Below are 22,041 nucleotides of genomic sequence, written 5' to 3' on the forward strand. Positions count from 1 at the left end.
TTAGTAGAGCGTATGCATTTTCTGACAAAGTAATCTCAGATTAGCAGCCCATATAAATGGTACCATAATACATCAGTCTGATCTTGGTTGAAGAAATCCCCACTTTCAGCACTGTTGTAGGTGATCTGGTCGAACGCTCCTTCACTGATTTAAGGCCTTATTATGTGTTCTGAATCATTGTATTCATAGTGACGCACTCATGTGAAACATTTACATCAAATTAATGGTAAATGGTTAAAATTTATGGAATTCACCATTGCCAGTGAAGTGAACGTGCTGTTTTGATTTGTGAATTTGTTGCTTGTGACGTCAAGTCAAGTCAAGTCACCGTTATTTATATAGCACTTTAAACAAAATACATTGCGTCAAAGCAACTGAACAACATCCATTAGGAAAACAGTGTGTCAATAATGCAAAATGACAGTTAAAGGCAATTCATCATTGAATTCAGTGATGTCATCTCTGTTCAGTTTAAATAGTGTCTGTGCATTGTAACACTAATGAGCTGATGGTATTTCAGCCATCTGTTCCATATTAATGAATCCTGACTCTCTAACACATTCTGCACTTAAAGACCAGAACGTGAGTAAACAAGGACCTTCGTTTTACAACATCTTCCAACATAATTCACCATTTGGGGCGCCGCGATGTCGGCAACATCCTGGCATGGATGACCAGGTCGTAAAACTTTATGACCTAACTGACAGAACAGCAAAGCCAGATCACTGGTACCTTTTCTCAATGTATTTTAAACTGGTACCTTTTCTTAATGTATTCTAAATGTATTGAGTATTGCTTTTTGGTGCATTAGATGTTTTCCCCATATAAATTGGAGTATCTGCAGTTTTATTGTGTGTTAATCAAACCTTAAATGTGTGTAATTCTGCATATGAATGTAACGTCGTGTTTCTATCAGTTATATATGTTATTTTTGATATCTGTTTAATCATCATGTTTTGACGGACTCACTTATATAAAGGAAATTAATGAAAAATGTATTAATCTGGAATTACAAACTTGCTAGAATATCACTGCTGAAATCTGATAAGCCATAACTTATTAGAGTGGGTGGTTCCCCAGAGACAAAGGAACGTTTTTCCCGCTTCAGATCGCGGACGTTCATTGGTTGTTCACGCAAACAGAGGCGTGAACCAGGCAAGCCATAAGAACTGACCCAGGAAGTTCCTCCCTGTCTTCTGCTGTTGTCCTTGCTCTTCTTTGCGCTCTTGGTCCGCTCTTCTATCGCCGTTGATCTCAGCACGGCGGCTGAGAGAACAGCTGTTCTCATGGCTCCTTCGGGAGCTTTCATCTCCGTTGTTTTCATTTCTTTTACTTACTAAGTTCTTCTCTACACGAGGAAGACGAATCATTACGTTTGTTGGCCCTTTCAAATATTGCGCGGGAAGACACGAAAGAACACGCCTAGCTACAAACAGGCTACAAAAGACCACGCTCACATGCACGCTGGTCTGGCGAGTCACAAAGTGACCACATACAAGTATCATTCTCTATGGAGATTTAAATGCTGCTTAAAGTTTGTCTATTACCTTTTCAAGGTGATTTGATTCGTTGTTGTCTTTCAAGGGTTACTGTCTGTGAGTTTGCATAACTGAGCGTGATTCTGTGATCACGCCTAATTCTCTCACCTCTCTCTCTCATCCTCTCTCACTCATTCTCTCTCTCTCTCCCTCATTTGGGTTCCGTTATGTCTTGTACAAAGTTACTGTCTGTATTGTCGTACGCGTATTTACTCTGTGTGATTTGTAGTTTGATGTATTATTAGTTCAATTATTAAAAACCAATATATATTCATGATTGCCTCTGTCGCTCACATCACGAGTCAATGAAATGTCTGATCTTTAGCTACAAGCTCTTTACTTTTTAGTAACCGAAATCTCATAATGATAGGTTGAAGTTTTCATGGCCAGAAAATATTTTTCCTTGAATTATAAGAAGTGATAACTTTATTGAAAGTTGATAAGTGAATCTTACGGCCGTTTGCTGGACAAACCACTGTTCGATTCACAGGAATTTACAGTAAGAGATATCACTATAATTGATATGAAGAATGGAATATTGACATATTAATGAGTAAATTACGGTGCCTTGTAATGAGTTATTGATATATACAATTGACCTATTTTTCATCTTCAATAATTATAATGTAACTGTCATATGAGAGATATATATATATTAATCATATTCCTGATTAATTATTAAAATTCCCTATATATCATTTGAGTTAATTATAATGTACAACCCAGTGTGGCTACAGCATTTATTTGCAATCAAGTCAATGATATCGCTGTAGATGAATTGACCCCAACTAAGCAAGCCAGAGGCGATGGCGGCAAGGAACCGAAACTCCATTGTTCACAGAATGGAGAAAAAAACCTTGGGAGAAAGCAGGCTCAGTTGGGGGGCCAGTTCTCCTCTGACCAGATGAAACCAGCAATTCAATTCCAGGCAGCAGCAAAGTCAGATTCTGCAGAAGAATCATCTGTTTCTTGTGGTCTTGTCCTGGTGGTCGTCTGAGACAAGGTTTTTACAGGGGATCTGTATCTGGGGCTCTAGTTGTCCTGGTCTCCGCTGTCTTTCAGGGATGTAGAGGTCCTTTCTTTGTGCTGATCCACCATCTGGTCTGGATACGTACTGTATCCGGGTGACTGCAGTGACCCTCTGACCTCGGAATAAGAGAGAAACAGACAAATATTAGCATAGATGCCATTCTTCTAATGATGTAGCAAGTACATCGAGTGTTATGGGAATTGTTTCCGGTTCACCTAATTAATGCAGCCTAAAAATCCTTTAACGGATTTGGATATTAAAAGCATATTAGTATGTTATGTGTAAGCCAGGTTAAAGAGATGGGTCTTTAATCTAGATTTAAACTGCAAGAGTGTGTCTGCCTCCCGAACAATGTTAGGTAGGTTATTCCAGAGTTTAGGCGCCAAATAGGAAAAGGATCTGCCGCCCGCAGTTGATTTTGATATTCTAGGTATTATCAAATCGAGAATGTAGCGGACGTAGAGGATTATAATGTAAAAGGAGCTCATTCAAATACTGAGGTGCTAAACCATTCAGGGCTTTATAAGTAATAAGCAATATTTTAAAATCTATACAATGTTTGATAGGGAGACAGTGCAGTGTTGACAGAACCAAGCTAATATGGTCATACTTCCTGGTTCTAGTAAGAACTCTTGCTGCTGCATTTTGGACTAGCTGTAGTTTGTTTACTAAGCTTGCAAAACAACCACCCAATAAAGCATTACAATAATCTAACCTTGAGGTCAATGCATGGATTAACATTTCTGCATTTGACATTGAGAGCATAGGCCATAATTTAGATATTATCAGGGATCTAGGAAGGAGGACCCAATTGCAGTGAGAAATAACAAGGTTTTATTGACAAGACAGACTGATACAAGAGGTAGTGAAGTGCACAACAGATACCACAACAGGAACACAATAAACAGAACAGCCAGGGAAGGCCACTGGGAAGGCTTCAGGAAACAACTGGCAGAATACTTGGGCAACAGAGGGGGCAGCAAGACCAGGCTGATAAAGAAGGCCACACAAGGCACCATAGAGCAGAGCTCAGAAACTTGTTGACCACCGACTCTGAAGACAGACCAGATGCCAGGCTGGTAGAACAGGACACATAGGGACAGGACAGGAACTTGAACACAAGACTAGGCAGGACAAAGCTCCACAAAAACACAAGTTAAATCCAAGACAAAGAATATAACCAATGAACTTATAAAAGTAACAAAATACGAAATTACTCATTTAACCAACTTAAGAGAATGAGCTAACAAAACCATGAATCAGGACTAGAAAAACTAAATTAATATTTCAAATAAAAGTAAAAAAGGCAACAAAAAAAAAATACTAAAACAAAGAGCAAGACAAGAACATGGAATTACAAGGACTAGACATGAACATATATTCAGCCACAGACAGAGACAAGGGGTGAGAATGACCACGGACCAGCAAAAACAAGAGGGAAAGGTACACTATAAATAGGAAGGAAAATACACGAGGGACAGGTGAACACAATTAGACCAACTAGGCTAACAAGAGGGTGGGGTAAAGAGGAAACAAGGAGGAGGGGCTAAAGGAAGCACATGGACAAGGAAAACAAGGCCATGTGCTGAAACAAGACATAGACACAAGAACGAAAAACACAAGACAAACAGTGTCAGTGCAAATGCCTGACAGATATATTTTTAAGATGGAAAAATGCAGTTTTACAAATGCTAGAAACGTGGCTTTCTAAGGAAAGATTGTGATCAAATAGCAAACCTAGGTTCCTAACTGATGATGAAGAATTGACAGAGCAGCCATCAAGTCTTAGACAGTGTTCTAGGTTATTACATGCAGAGTTTTTAGGTCCTATAATTAACACCCCTGTTTTTTTCAGAATTTAGCAGTAAGAAATTACTCGTCATCCAGTTTTTTATATCGACTATGCATTCCATTAGTTTTTCCGATTGGTGTATTTCACCGGGCTGCAAAGAAATATAGAGCTGAGTATCATCAGCATAACATTAAAAGCTAACACCATGTTTCCTGATGATATCTCCCAAGGGTAACATATAAAGTGTGAAGAGTAGCGGCCCTAGTACTGAGCCTTGAGGTACTCCATACTGCACTTGTGATCGATATGATACATCTTCATTCATTGCTACGAACTGATGGCGGTCATATAAGTACGATTTAAACCATGCTAATGCACTTCCATTAATGACAACAAAGTGTTCAAGTCTATGCAAAAGAATGTTGTGGTCAATTGTGTCAAACGCAACACTAGGATCCAATAAAACTAATAGAGAGATACACCCACGATCAGATGATAAAAGCAGATCATTTGTAACTCTAAGGAGAGCAGTCTCAGTACTATGATATGGTCTAAATCCTGATTGGAAATCTTCACATATACCATTTTTCTCTAAGAAGGAATATAATTGTGAGGATACCACCTTTTCTAGTATCTTGGTAAGAAAAGGGAGATTCGAGATTGGTCTATAATTAACTAGTTCTTTGGGGTCAAGTTGTGGTTTTTTGATGAGAAGCTTAATAACAGCCAGTTTGAAGGTTTTGGGGACATATCCTAATGACAATGAGGAATTAATAATAGTCAGAAGAGGATCTATGACTTCTGGAAGCACCTCTTTTAGGAGCTTAGATGGTATAGGGCAGGGAAAGGCAACTCCCGTCCTAGAGGGCCACTATCCTGCAGAGTTTAGCTCCAACCCTAATTAAACACACCTGAACAAGGCAATCAGTGTTTTCGGGATTACTTGATAGATACAGGCAGGTGAGTTTTTATGAGGGCTGAAGCTAAACTCTGCAGGATAGTGGCCCTCCAGGACCGGAGTTGCCTATCCCTGGTATAGGGTCTAGCATACATGTTGTTGGTTTAGATGATTTAACAAGTTTATACAATTCTTCCTCTCCTATAGTAGAGAATGGGTGGAACTGTTCCTCAGGGGGTCTATAGTGCACTGTCTAATGCAATACTGTAGCTGACGGCTGAATGGTTGCAATTTTATCTCTAATAGTATCGATTTTAGAAGTAAAGTAGTTCATAAAGTCATTACTGCTGTGGTGTTGGGAAATGTCAACACTTGTTGAGGCTTTATTTTTCGTTAATTTAGCCACTGTATTGAATAAATACCTGGGGTTATGTTTGTTTTCTTATAAAAGAGAAGAAAAGTAATCGGATCTATCAGTTTTTAATGCTTTTCTGTAGGATAGGTTACTTTCCCGCCAAGCAATACGAAATACCTCTAGTTTTGTTTTCCTCCAGCTGCGCTCCATTTTTCGGGCTGCTCTCTTTAGGGTGCGAGTATGTTCATTATACCATGGTGTCAAACTGTTTTCCTTAACCTTCCTTAAGCGTAAAGGAGCAACTGTATTTAAAGTGCTAGAAAAGAGAGAGTCCATAGTTTCTGTTACATCATCAAGTTGTTCTGAGGTTTTGGATATGCTAAGGAATTTGGATACATCAGGAAGATAACTTAAAAAGCAATCTTTTGTGGTAGAAGTGATGGTTCTTCCATACTTGTAACAAGAAGTAGAATTTACAATTTTGGCTATATGAAGTTTGCACAAAACTAAATAATGATCTGAGATATCATCACTTGGCTGCATAATTTCAACACTATCAACATCAATTCCATGTGACAGTATTAAATCTAGAGTATGATTTCGACAATGAGTAGGTCCTGAAGCGTGTTGTCTAACCCCAATAGAGTTCAGAATGTCTATAAATGCTGATCCCAATGCATCTTTTTCATTATCAACATGGATATTAAAATCACCAACTATTAAAACTTTATCTGCAGCCAGAACTAACTCAGATGTAAAATCACCAAACTCTTGAATAAAGTCTGTATTGTGCCCTGGTGGCCTGTATACAGTAGCCAGTACCAACATAACAGGGGATTTATCATTAACATTTGTTTCTCTGAATAATGTTATATGAAGCACCATTACTTCAAACGAGTTATACTTGAAGCCTGCCCTCTGAGAAATCCTGAAAACGTTGTTATAAATTGAAGCAACATCTCCCCCTTTGCCTTTTAGACGCGGCTCATGTTTATAACAGTAATCTTGGGGGGTGGACTCATTTAAAATAATGTAATCATCAGGTTTTAGCCAGGTTTCTGTCAAACAGAGCACATCTATATTATGATCAGTGATCATATTATTTACAAAAAGTATTTTCGTAGAAAGGGATCTGATATTCAATAAGCCAAGCTGTATCATTTGTTTATCCATATTGCATCTGTTTTTTATTTGTTGAACCTCAATTAAATTGTTAATCTTAACTTGGTTTGGACATTTTTTGTATTTTCTAGTTCGGGGAACAGACACAGTCTCTATAGTGTGATATCTAGGTGAAAGAGTCTCTAGGTGCTGAGAATTATCTGACCTCTGTGACGTGAGGCAGCTAGCAGACGGTCAGTTTAGCCAATCTGTCTGCTTCCTGACCTGGGCCCCAGTTAGTCAAGTATAAACACTAAGACTATTTGCCATATTTCTAGAGAGATGAGTGGCGCCACCCCAGGAGGGATGAAGACCATCTCTTTTCAACAGGTCAGGTCTGCCCCAAAAGCTCGTCCAATTGTCTATGAAACCTATGTTATTCTGTGGGCACCACTTAGACATCCAGCCATTGAGTGATGACAATCTGCTATACATCTCATCACCACGGTAAGCAGGGAGGGGACCAGAGCATATTACAGTGTCTGACATCATGCTTGCAAGTTCACACACCTCTTTAATGTTATTTTTAGTGATCTCCGACTGGAGAAGTCGAACATCATTAGCGCCAGCATGAATAACAATCTTACTGTATTTACGTTTAGCATTAGCCAGCACTTTTAAATTTGCCAAGATGTCAGGCGCTCTGGCTCCCTGTAAACATTTGACTATTGTGGCTGGTGTCTCTATATTCAAGTTCCGTACAATAGAATCACAATAACTAGAGCACTTTCATCAGGTTTCTCAGTGGGTGCATCACTGAGTTGGGAGAACCTGTTTAATGTTTTGATCGGAACAGAAGAGCGGTGTTTTGACCCACGGATACGCTGCCTCACTGTCACCCAGTTGCCCTGCTGCAGGGGCTCTGTTGCCGGAACCGAACAATGTACAGGAATCCCTGAGCTAGACGCATCCAAAGCCGTATCTAGAGCCCTAACATTCTTACTATCCTCAATTAAAGTTTGGATGTTTGTCTCTAATTCTGAAATCTTCTCTGTCAGCCTAACTATTTCCCTGCATTTATCACATGTGAATCCCTCATCTGCGACAGAGCTAGATAAACTGTACATGTGGCAAGTGGTGCAAATAACAATAGCAGGAGAAGCCATTACTCACCGTACTTGATGAAATATTCTTACTGCGGTTGTTTGATGAACTTGTGAAAAACGTGCTTGATGAAATATTCTTACTGCGGTTGTTTGATGAACTTGTGAAAAACTGGAGCGAGAGAGAGGGGAGGAGAAAAGAAAACAGCGATAGGTTCGAATGAAAACGCTAATGACAAGCTAACGAGTGCTAACGCTTTGCAGGTGTACTGCACTCACGGATATAAAATAAAAGTGAACGATCAAAATTAATCTGATAAGATTGATCGATAATATCAGAAATATGGTGTGAATTAAGTTATATTTTATCCCTTTAAAAAACAGAGACTGATAGTAAGATAAAGATTCTAGAGAAAAAAAATTAAAACAGCTACACGGAGCTACGATTAGCTGCAGAAGGCCAACAGGAAGTAGAGAAAAAACCTTAACCTCAGTCTTGAACTGTGTATCCAGTTGCTATGTTAAGTTTGATTGTGCTCGTATCTTTGGACCCTCGTGTCTTTTTTTTGTTTGGTGGTAGCTAAGTTTGCTACGTTTATTTTGTACATTGTTTTCTCTAAGCTTATTTTTACTTTTTGAAGATTCAAGTCCCTTGGTACTTTTTGTTCTTCTGCTCTTCCGCTCTTGGGTTTAACTGTCTGGAAGTAGCTTAGTGAGTAAATTCACACTCTTCAGCACCAGAGACCCAGGTTCAATCCCTGCTTAAGGTAGCCTCGTTACACTCAGTTGGTCAGAACAAAAGTGGCAGACTTGTTACTTGTTCAGATGACAATATCCGGTGAAAATTCTTATTGGGTCATATATTCCAAGACATAGGCTAGATTCTGTGATTGCAAAGTACAATATCCACACCGGTGCGGTGACTGACAGCCACACATACTCCTCAAAGCATAACATTCATCTGCGCTCAAGCTGTGGCGGAGCACAACCCACAAAAGGAAGATAATTCCGCAAGGCATTTTAAATTCCTAAAAAGGAATTGACAAAATAGCTGCAATTACACCATTTTGTAATTATACAGCATCGCGTTAGTTAAGGCAAGCCACGTCAGTCAGACGTGTACCAGTCCAGTCTTCCCATCTGAAATCCACATCTAAGATAAGTGAATGCTCTTTTAATCCATATCGCTGTGTATATTGCCTGGTCTGCTAATTGTAAAAAAATAAAAATAAATAAATAAATAAATAAAATGATGTCAGCAGTTTAGCATCGGTTGCTGGAGTAACACGCAGTCTAGACCATGTAATCGCTCTGAGGGCACGCCAATAGTTAAGGCCATGAGAACAGGTTTAAATGAAACAAGCATTCTCATGTAGGCATTTCAACTGGGGTTTGCTGTATTTAGTGGCATTATCGCAATGTCATGGTTGTTTATTTCTAAGGTTGATATTTTCATTAGCTGTGTGAGTGCGTGGTTGATTTCAGCTGCACACGGCTTCAGAAGCATGCGTTTATCGCTGTATGGCTTCTATACATATAACAACGTAATATCAGCAACACTAACTGTATGCAATTGAATTGTAATGTATATAGTTAACGAAAGTGGTCCTGATTGAAACTGTAATTCCAAAATGACAACACGTGATGTACTTGGAGCTGCCCCTCATCCCCAGACTCAGAGGTAGCAAGTCAGGTGATCTAAATAGTCAGGTGGTACATTCCGTTCACAGTTTATTTTAAGGTCCAATTCTCGCTATTAACAAACCATTAACCATAACATTTGCCTCAATAAACTCCTATTTAAAGTAGTCATTTAGTATTGGGAGTTATGTAGTGGGTATAATTAGGAATGTAGAATATGTACTTTATAAGTACCAATAAAATATGCCAATATGTTAATAATAGGCATGCTAATAAGCTACTATTTAATAGTGAGAACTGGTCCCTATACTAAAATGTTAGCAAAATTCCTAGCTTACCATAATGTAAATTAAATCTTAAAATTACCTACTTATGATAATTCAGGAACTAAATAATGGCGATCAGAACTTGGTACTGCAACAAGCTGTGCATAAGCTGAAGAAGTTTACTGAGAGACGATTGAATAGCTGACAAGTATGTCACCGATTTTCCAAAAAACAAACACATTTTAAGAGTCAAGAAGCATTCACGGCATGATGAAGCCCATTACAGAACTTTAACGTTGGCATGTGGCTGTGGAAAAAAAATCGTTGATTGATATCACTTTAGAGTCCAATGAGGTCGCCTACCAATGGTTTCAGAGAAGCAGCTTTCACTATTAACCAAACAAATATTACTAGCCAATCAGAATGTTTTGCTCTTATAAACACGAGATGCGCATAATAGTTTCCAATTGCAGAGTCGCAGCCCTGATGAATGGAGAAGCACAGCAAAAAGCTGCGAGTCACAATGGCCAAAGATGACCATCTGTAACAAATCATTACACTCCGACACTGTCAGTTCTTTTAATTTAACTTTATCATTTTCAACAAATGATTAAGTAAAATAAATAACGGATCATCAGACCAATTCATTATGTTAATTATCCTTATTTAGTTACAACCCGAATTCCGGAAAAGTTGGGACGTTTTTTAAATTTTAATAAAATGAAAACTAAAAGACTTTCAAATCACATGAGCCAATATTTTATTCACAATAGAACATAGATATAATAGCAAATGTTTAAACTAAGAAAGTTTACAATTTTATGCACAAAATGAGCTCATTTCAATTTTGATTTCTGCTACAGGTCTCAAAATAGTTGGGACGGGGCATGTTTACCATGGTGTAGCATCTCCTTTTCTTTTCAAAACAGTTTGAAGACGTCTGGGCATTGAGGCTATGAGTTGCTGGAGTTTTGCTGTTGGAATTTGGTCCCATTCTTGCCTTATATAGATTTCCAGCTGCTGAAGAGTTCGTGGTCGTCTTTGACGTATTTTTCGTTTAATGATGCGCCAAATATTCTCTATAGGTGAAAGATCTGGACTGCAGGCAGGCCAGGTTAGCACCCGGACTCTTCTACGACGAAGCCATGCTGTTGTTATAGCTGCAGTATGTGGTTTTGCATTGTCCTGCTGAAATAAACAAGGCCTTCCCTGAAATAGACGTTGTTTGGAGGGAAGCATATGTTGCTCTAAAACCTTTATATACCTTTCAGCATTCACAGAGCCTTCCAAAACATGCAAGCTACCCATACCGTATGCACTTATGCACCCCCATACCATCAGAGATGCTGGCTTTTGAACTGAACGCTGATAACATGCTGGAAGGTCTCCCTCCTCTTTAGCCCGGAGGACACGGCGTCCGTGATTTCCAACAAGAATGTCAAATTTGGACTCGTCTGACCATAAAACACTATTCCACTTTGAAATAGTCCATTTTAAATGAGCCTTGGCCCACAGGACACGACGGCGCTTCTGGACCATGTTCACATATGGCTTCCTTTTTGCATGATAGAGCTTTAGTTGGCATCTGCTGATGGCACGGCGGATTGTGTTTACCGACAGTGGTTTCTGAAAGTATTCCTGGGCCCATTTAGTAATGTCATTGACACAATCATGCCGATGAGTGATGCAGTGTCGTCTGAGAGCCCGAAGACCACGGGCATCCAATAAAGGTCTCCGGCCTTGTCCCTTACGCACAGAGATTTCTCCAGTTTCTCTGAATCTTTTGATGATGTTATGCACTGTAGATGATGAGATTTGCAAAGCCTTTGCAATTTGACGTTGAGGAACATTGTTTTTAAAGTTTTCCACAATTTTTTTACGCAGTCTTTCACAGATTGGAGAGCCTCTGCCCATCTTTACTTCTGAGAGACTCTGCTTCTCTAAGACAAAGCTTTTATAGCTAATCATGTTACAGACCTGATATCAATTAACTAGATGTTCTCCCAGCTGAATCTTTTCAAAACTGCTTGCTTTTTTAGCCATTTGTTGCCCCCGTGCCAACTTTTTTGAGACCTGTAGCAGGCATTAAATTTTAAATGAGCTAATTAAGTGGATAAAAGTGTAAAATTTCTCAGTTTAAACATTTGCTACGTTATCTATGTTCTATTGTGAATAAAATATTGGCTCATGTGATTTGAAATTCCTTTAGTTTTCATTTTATTAAAATTTAAAAAACGTCCCAACTTTTCCGGAATTCGGGTTGTATTTGAACGAAAATCATAAAAGTTGATGATGAAAAAGGGTGTGGTCTAAAAAAGAAGACAAAAAAACAGGTAGTGAAGGAGTTGAGTTGAGTCGCGGATAAACATCTCGTGCTTATAAGAGCAAAACATTCTGACTGGCTGGTAATATTTTTTTGGTTGAGAGTGAAAGCTCCTCCTCTGAAACAATTGGTAGGTGACCTCATGGGACTCTTAAGTGATATCAATCAACATGATTTCATTTTTTATTATTTTAATGTAGTTTTCTTTCACAGCCACATGCCAACTTTAAAGCCTTTAAAGCCTCCTCCTCCTCCTCAACTCATCTTTTACGAGGTAGCCTTTGGATTATAACTGCTATCGCTTGAATTTTGATCCTTGGGGAAAACACCAGGAAGATTGTGTTAATATCTTTGGATGTACCTGCACAAGGAGGAGTTGAAGCAATCAAAGCGGAGAACAGAGTTCTTCAAACGCCAAAAGGGTTTGGGGATTTCTATTTCTACTCCAATTTAACTTGACTGCTGGCCAAATTATTCTTGCACAAAATTCCTTTTTTGAATATCAAAAATAAATGCGATCAAATACTATTTTCACGCTACTAAAACTTTTGTCAAGCTTGCATTAGGCCCTAGCCCTAGACATAAGTCTGTATATAATTTTTTGGTTGATTGTTTGTTTTTGACAAACTTTGTTTGATTGATTATTTTTATTATTTCTTTGTTATGAAACTGTGATCTAAGGTATTTTTTTACATGTTGTGACACGTGTCCCAAAGGAACACACAAGGAACACCTGGGAACCTTGTCACGGGCTGATCGGTCACGGCCGTCAGCAATCAAGCAGCGGTGCCTCCTACACACAAGTGAGTGATCACTCCAGAAGACTGGACACTAATGCTATTTATTTGTTGTTCCTTACAGAGAGTTTGTGACCGATTAGCACCCCACACACGGACAAGACGCACTTGTGACACCGCCACTTCCAGCGTACCAGCCAGTGAGCACTCCTGCACTTCCTTCCTTCAGCCGCCCTTCCCCATAAAAAAAAAAAAAAAACCTCTCCCTCTCTGCAGGCGGATGCTCCTCCACTCATCATGGAAGAACTTCTCAAACACCTTACCGAGGTCAGCTTCCGCCAGCAACAAATTGTTGAGCACCTCGCTAGCCATCAGGGGGAGATGGAACGTGAGCTCGCTGTCCTCCACGCAGCCCGGCATGCTCCGCCGCCTGAACCTCGCATCCAGGCCATGCAGCTGTTACCAAAAATGACCCATGGCCCATGATGATGCGGAGATGTTTCTGCAGATGTTTGAGAACGTCGGAGGGGTGGGAATGGCAGGATTGGGAACAGCTGCTTGCCCCACTCCTAAATGGCGAAGCACAGCACTGCTATTCCTCCCTCCCACCCCAGTTCAGTGAGAACTACAAAGAACTGAAGTGTGAAATCCTTTCTCTGGTCGGATTGTCGCCGATCACTGCAACACAAATGTTATTCGACTGGGAATACAACACACGATGGTCAGCCTGGGCCCAAGCTGCAGAACTCTCCTGGCTCACCTCGTGTCCAGTAGGCAGGCCGGCGGCTGCCATGAGCCCATGCCCATCGAACCACCCCGCCCTTCCACACGAACATGGCTGGCAGGCTGCAGCATCCACTGCGCCCCGCCAGGGGGGGGGGGCTCCACGAGTGGAGGTGAAAGTGAACAGCTACCCATTTGAAGCTGTCCTGGACTCCGGGAGTGCGGTCAGCCTCGTCCACCCCACCGTCTTGTCCCCCTGCCCAGAGTCCAAAGCCCACCTTGCAATCACGTGCATCCGTGGAGATACACAAGATGTATCTCAGCATCACCAGGGTCTTGGCTGGTCGAAGTGGGGATCGTTAAAGACCTCCCCATTCCAGTGCTCCTGGGGAGGGATTGGCCCAGATTTGACCGCCTCCTCCTCATCGCCACACAGCCAGCCATCCCCAGTGGGAGCTGCTGGCCTCAGACAGCGCCAGAGAGGGTGAGTCCCCAAGTGACCCTCTTCTTTGATGTCTTCCAGCAGTTGTCAGGAGAGGGCGACTTCAGCCAGGCCCAGCGTGAGGATGACCGGCTGAAGCACGGTTGGGCTCAAGTATGGGTCATTGATGGGAAAGAGGTCCGGCTAGGCCCCCACCCGGTCCCCAAGTGGATAAAGCCAAAGTTTCTATTGTATCTGAGCTTGGATTTATGATTAAACATGCAAACTGAATTTTAAGATGAGCTACAAGATACACAGAAGGTTTTTGAAGAAAAGAACGTTGAACTGCTCAAATGCATGGTTGACTGTTCCTCAATGTTAAAAATCTTGTCTACAAAAATGAATGATGTAAGTGGGAAAGTGAATTCAATTGCTGCAACTCATAAGAGTGAAATGGAGGGAATACAAGACAGAATCAAACAAATAACTCTGCCAGCAGCATCCTTTCCAAAAAGCAGTTCATCGGTAATGCCTGATGTTTCTGGCTGAATCAGACACTGACATTCTTGCTACTTTCAGAACCATTCTCCATGGCACAGCTCGAGATTGGTGGGAGAAAACTCGCACCAAAGTAAGATGTGTCAGCATTTCTAGTTGAGGACTATCAGGACAAACTTGCTGGAGGTGTTCGAACTAAAAAACAGGGAGAAAATGAATCCATCAGAGATTTTGCATTTTCATACAGAGCTCTCTGCACAAGATGGAATCCTGATCTTACTGAGTTAGACATTGTGAAGTTAATTGTGAAACATATAAAACCTTACCTTGCCAGTCAGCTCCATGGAAGAGTAAATGTGGATGAGCTTATACGTCGTGGTCATCAATTGGAGAGAGATCATGATCAGCAGCTTGAGTATGAACGTAACCTTCATATGAGAAAAGTAAATGCAATGCAGAAAGGAACATACCCTGGAAGTCAGAAGGGTGAAAAGACACCTCTGTGTTGGTGCTGCAAAGGTTTGCATTCTCATGGTTCATGTCCTCAATATACTTCTACATTTTCTAAATTTGTCAATCAACATAATAAGCAAATATCTGACAATTAAAAAACCAGTACACATTCCAGTAAACCCTGCCACATCAGCAGTGACCTCCAAGCAAGCTCATAAGAAAGATATCCTGACATCTTCACACACTTCTACTTTTGATTCAATGGCTGCTCCAATGTTGACAGCGATGAGGATGAGGACGACACTGTTCCATTGGAGAAAATTAGTCTTGTCACTGGATTTTTGAGAAAATTCATAGAGGAAGGTAAAACGTTAAATGGTTTTTATTTCCTTATTTTTCATTCTCATCTTAATTTACAGATAATTGTTTCCTCATAACAATCCCAGTTGCTACAATAATAAAGTGGTTCTTCATATTTACCATGTTTTATGTGCATTTGTGTTTCATTTAATCTCAGTGTGACCTGGTTTACTGTTTTATTGTCAAATGGTCATGTTTCTCTCCATCATCCTTTCTGTCCTCTGCTGTGTGCTTTACAACAGCACAGGGAAAGGAGAAGACATAAATGTGAATGTTTGACAGAAACGGTAAAGCCCAGCTCACACTGAGATGAAATGAAACACAAATGTACATACAGTTGCTAAATTAACTTCATACTTTATTTTTATATTCCACAGTATTTAAAGCAGCATTTTAACTAATCCTTTTGACTTTCTAAAGTAGGAGAGGAAAAGAGACTACAGGGATTTTACTTTTGTAAAGTTTGTACTGTTTAAGTTCAGCACTGTGATATTTTGAAGTTTAGCACATTATTATTTGTCATCTGTTTTAAAACCTGTCTAAACAGCAAGCATTGCTTATGTGTTATGTTTACTTGAGTATCTAAGAGTGCCATAACTAGATTTGTTGAAAAGATAAGAATCTTATGAGAGAATCGTTACTTCATATTTTTTGAAAGATCTACTCCAACGTAAAGTTTTGAGGGGTCACAAGTACAATTTTCTCTTCCATGGCATCACCAGAGGTGCTGCGTGACCCTTTAAGGAGGTTTGAGTGGGGTGGGAACTGCCAACAAGAAAACTCAATGTTGAGGTTGTGACCTCAACTTATCCCGTGGCTCTCACCTGCTTTTTCAAGTTGAAGCTCCCCAGCCACTACCAGACATACAAGATTTTTCATGATGGCCCTCAGTTCTGTAAGTTCTGGCTTTGGACTTGTGTAGGTGCAAATGCCATCAACTTCTTGCACTCAGTGCCTCTTTTGAAATGGAATCACTTAGAGTAATTCCTGCTAATTTATGCACCATTAACATTATAAAGTTTGATTATTCTACTTGATTGTCAGACACCACCTTCACCTGTCAATAAATACTTGTTTGGTTGGTTTGGCGATTGTCTTAAGCCTGTGTTTTTTTTTTCTGCACTAGATTTTTATTGTTTTTCATATTCCTAATCTAGCTGCTAGTGTACTTTTGTGATGTGATCTGCAGTGCAATGAGCTTGGATCATATAAAGATCATCTCTTTGAGTGCTGTGGCAGCTTTCTTGGCCTCTCTAGTTCATTAAGCTCAGACTTCCATAGACTATTAGTTTGTAATTATTGGAAAGTTTATACAGCTAGCCCTTATGGAACAAAAATATATTGCAGTATATTGGAAAACATCAGTAATATATTAGGCATATATTCTTATATATTCTTTTACTTTTTCCAATATATTGCAATACACTGAAAGCGGCAATCATTTGTATATTTTGCAATATATAATATAATATATGTATCATCAATATATTATTCAATGTATTCAAATATATAATATATTAGAAAATAAAAATGGAAAATAATATATTACAATATATCACAATATATTTTAAGAAATATATTGGTAAATATATTTTCCTTTCGTAAGGGAGTACATGTTTAATACATTCAGATGTTTAGGTAGATACCAGTTACTCCAATGTTACTGTTGGAATTTTACAGTACTGTTCTAAATGATTAATGTTCTAACAATGTTGGTATTGTAAAGCCGATTTGTCTAAATTTGTTACCCCTTTACAGTGATGTGTTGTAAATACAACTGTACTGCCACATTTGATAAATTTACACAAGACTTCCCAGAATTTTGTGTTCCCTTGAACAACATTAAAGGTGTTAAACAAACATTTTTATGGTCTTATTCTTTATGTAAAGTAGCACAATTGCTCTGGTTTTGGTAGCCATTTGAAATGGCCTTCTCACTCAATATTGGACCAATTCCAAAAGAAATTCACCACAGTTACAGGGACAACGTTTAAAAAATACAGGAATTTCTTTAAAGCAACAAACAAGTTCTTCATTAAAATGTCTTATTTACAAATAGTGCGCAAAGCGCAAGTAAAATAAAAAATTCATACTATTAAGTCAACACTCCATGAATGTTGAAAATAACCCAGCAACAAACAAGACCCAAAGGACCTGGTGCCAACATTCCAATTCCCCCTCAAAGGTCCTGAATACATGCCCCAATTGTCTCAGGGCTGTTTTGGTAGCACAAAGGGGACCAAAATAATAATATGGAAGGTTGGTTATAATGTTTTTGCTGAAAGGTATCTATTAAACAAATTCCAATAATCATTTGTCTAAAAAGGCTTTTCCTATGGAATTATCTGCTGACTGAGCTGCAACTGTTAAGTCCTGGAAGTCCTTTGCAATGTCCTCCATAGACCGTGTGGACCAAAGTCTTTGTGGACCATGTTCTTTCCCAGGATGCAGCACCAAATGTGACTTAGCTTTCAGTCATCCTAGCTTAGGATGAGGCTTGTTTTTCCAAAACATCCAATGGCCAATGTAGAGAAACAGTCCGATTGCTGCAATGGATCCATGTTGTCTTGCAGTGCTATCATTTCCAGATCCAAAAGAGGACCGTCAAGTTCAGGGATACTGACCCCGGAATGAGGCTCATTTGTGTAGCCACTCTCCTCCCATTGAATCTTTGGGATGGGTATTCCCTGACAAAGATGTGTGTATAAAAATTAAGCATATTAAATGTTATTGAACAAATTTACACTTGTGCACTGTGCCCATATCACTACTTATTACAAAACAGGTAATCATTTCAAACAATATAGAAAAATGGATTCTATTTATCTTTGTAAATAAATGAATCATTGATTGTGTTAAAATGTTCAGCCTGAGATGAGTGGAAACTCTGGGTTTTCAGATCTACCAGAAAGACTCGGAGAAGATATTGTAACAAATCATCCATTTATTAATGACCCAGCAAGCTATATATATATAGATATGGTAGTATTTGGCGTAGGCCCCATCCGTAAATAGCAGTCCAAGGGTACGGATTCAGTATTTCCTGCCTGAAGTTGAAGGCAGGGGCGCAGCCGACCCCCGTGAGGTTTTAGGAGGGACCATCCTGGTGGTGGTGGGGTGGTAGGAGGGGAAGAACATCCTGCGGTGGTAAGGAAGATGGAGAGAAGAAGCTTTGTTATTGGTGAGGGAGGAAACCATCTTGGTGGTGGAGGGGTGGGTGGTGGTGAGTGAAGCGTTCAGCATCTGCAAACTCAGACAAGTGTAAGCACAGGTTCTTTATACTTCTATTATTAGAACATGATTGGACGATTGAGAAGGTAATAGGTGACGCTAACAATTGAGTCTTCCTGGAAGATATTATGCTAAAGCTTTCATTTTCAGAGAACGACATCATATAAACTCTAGATTAGTAACCCTCGCAACTTACGCTGTGAACAAACGCTGAGTTTTCCTCATTCATAATGTTGCTATCAAAGCACATATCTGAACGCATTTACATCTTTAGAAACATTGAAATCCCGGTTAGATAAGTTGTTGTTTTTTTACCCAAACATGATCTTGAACATGACCGCTTTATGATTAATCTGTAATCGATGACGGAGAGAATCTCCGGACATCGTGGATTTCTCTTCAGCACAAAATAAAATCTATAGGCTACACTGTCCTTTATAACACTGTGACTATTTGGACATTAAGGCAGCTGTCAGGTTGGCAACAGTTGCACTGAAACACTTACTGTAAACTAAATTAGGCCTACTGTAGTAGCCTAATCACTAAACTCTAAAATCTCTAAAATCTGTATAAAACCAATCAATGAAAAAATCTTTCATATGGTAGTTGCACTGATTGGAACATCTATATGGTAGTTATGTTGGATAGGCTATGATGTGAATATTTCTGAGTGAGAATGACTGTGGTGCAGCTGAAACAAAGAAATGTAGTTTAAAAGTTAGTTTTTCCATTATTATTGACTGATAGTCTGAATGTGTTTAACATCATTTTATTAAACACGGAATGAACTCAGAGCTCAGGGATAAACTCAGTTTGTTAAGCCTGCTTTCTGAAACAGGGCCCTGGCTATGCTCAGATTCTTGTCACTTCACTAGAGGTACACACAAACAATCCCATTCTTGCTTGCACCAAGCCATGGCTTTTTGAATCCCAAGAAAGGGACTTCAATTCAGGACTTTCCTAAAAACATTCAAGTGAAAAGTCTATTAAAATTAAACCCCCTTTAAATGGGGTCTATTCAATTAAATTCAAGCTTATTTGTATAGCGCTTTTTACAATACAAATCGTTACAAAGCAACTTTACAGAAAATTACATTTCTACAATATTTAGTAGTAGCTTATAAGTGGTGACTGTCAGTTTGTGCGCGTATGACAGGTTTTTTCAGAAAAAATTAATACAAGTCGTAGTCAGCCAGACGATGAACATTATTAACAGCAATTATTATATGATGCAGTCATACTTGTAGCAATATTTGATAGTTCTGTTTGTTGATTCAGGGTTAACATCATCTGGGGTCCTCTGAGGGGTCAGCATCATCTCTTCTCAGGTGTTCTGGATCCAGACTGGAGCTTGTGTAAATCCTAGTTGTGTAAATCCAAAACAGAGAAACAAATAGAGACATCATCAGCATAGCTGCTGTTCCAACAAAGTAAAACTAATTAGTTTAACCCAAGCTAAAGAATAAGAATGCGCATTTGATCAGATACAGCTGCAGTCACAATTTAAGAGATGCATTATTCGAATGCTTGGCGAAAGAGATGTGTTTTTAATCTAGATTTAAACAGAGAGAGTGTGTCTGAACCCCGAACATTATCAGAAAGGCTATTCCAGAGTTTGGGAGCCAAATGTGAAAAAGCTCTACCTCATTTAGTGCAGTTTCTGTGCTATGGTGGGGCCTGAAACCTGACTAAAATCAGGTAACATATCAGTAACATTTTGCAGTTCTTTGTCCTTGACAGGTAAAATTCTTACCTTTCTTGAATAGCTATCTATTCCCCCAAAGATAACAAAGTTGTACCTAGGTTAAAATAAATCAGACAAGTACTAAGTCCAAAACACACTACATAACATCTCCAACAGCCTATGTCTTACAATACAATATCTCTGGGAATGTACGCAGAATAAAATCTGTTCATGGCACTCTAATTCAATGAAGTTCACTTCGCTCTATTACTCTGGTTGATTTGATACAATATACGCAATGCCAGATACACAACTAGAAACAAAAACGAACTAAACAGATAGTGTGCAGACATACCTGATGAGCTTGTGATTGGTGTCAATGTGCACCATGTACTTTGGGTAAGGAACCGTGTATGTCCTCCTCACCACACATCTCAGACGAGTCATCCTGAAAAGGACACCTACACTGTCCACGCGATGCATGGATGCATACACTCTGTCCCATTGCACTCTGTGCAAGTAGAGCACCTTTGACTACTCTGAATCCAGCATCTGGCATTGTGCTCTTAATTCCTGTGATCAATGAGTCCAATTCACCATCACTGCAGCCACTGTATGAGGCAGATAGACTATTTTCAGCCATCCGCCTAAAAAGCGTAGCTCTCAACACACCGAGGAGTCTAGCGATGCATGTTGATGGCAGTCCAAGTTCTAGAAGATGTGTGAGGGTCTCTACTGACGTCGTCAATCATGGATGCCCACGAAAGCCCTTCTGCAAATTCAGTGTTATAAATGTCTGCTCATTCTCCATCTCCTGTTGGATAACAGTACTTAAATTTCTAAGTACAAACAGTAATTCTTCTCCTACATTCACTGCGTCATTCAGAGCACTTAATAAAACTAAATTCTGATAGCAAACAAAATGTAACCCTTCCATGTCAAGAGGCTGCCTCTCCAAGATGTGTAGCAGTCGGTCATGCAATCTCTGAAGGATTTCACGCTTCAGTGATTCCTAGGGGATAGAGAGAAATAGATATTTTTTATTCACTTGCTGTAAACTTTTCTTAACTTTCCCCTGAAATGGAGAATCAGAAGCTGTGAATTGGAGGCCAACTTCAGTTTCGTCTTATGCCGGTTTCACATAAGTTAACGTAATTCACAAGAATTTTAACTTTATGGAAAGATACTAGCCTGACCCTATTAGCATGCAGATGCACTAGCCTAGCTCGCTAGTTTATGTTGATAGTTGCACAATTAAACCGGTTAACATTAACAATTAAACAACATCTCATAACAAGGAGATAACTAGCTACACTTTAAGTTATACTTACTGCTCCCCTGTCGTTGCCAGAAGCCATGTTGAGGTCTCAACCAACTGACAGACAGAACTCCACCAAGCTAGCTCGCACAGGCATATCGTGCTGTGTGAATGCGTTCATAAGTAAACAATCCCCCACGTGGGGTGCGTTCTTGTGATTGGCTAAAACAAGGGAGATATCTGATTGGTTGCTGATCATTCCCTGTTTAAAAAAAGACATTTGTGTGTCGAGCCAAGTCAGGGGAGTCTCAAATTTCACACACAAATGCAGTGAAGGTCACAGACCGCAAGCAGTTTGTAAATCAAGATATATTTGTGTGTGCAGCAGAAATACATTTCTGAATCTTGTCCGGTGCATTTCTGAATCTTAAGTGCATTTGTAAATTTTGTTTGCATTTCTGAATTGTGTATTTCTGAATTTTGTGTGCATTTCTGTTTTTTTTTATGCATTTGTGAATCTTCTGTGCTTTTTACATTTTGTGTGTGCATTTGTGAATTTTGTGCACATTTGTGTATCCTGTGTGCGTATTTATGAATTGTGTGTGCATATGTGAATATAATGTGTGCAT

The sequence above is a fragment of the Carassius carassius genome, chromosome 26, assembly GCF_963082965.1.
Source record: "Carassius carassius chromosome 26, fCarCar2.1, whole genome shotgun sequence".
NCBI classification, from domain to species: domain Eukaryota; kingdom Metazoa; phylum Chordata; class Actinopteri; order Cypriniformes; family Cyprinidae; genus Carassius; species Carassius carassius.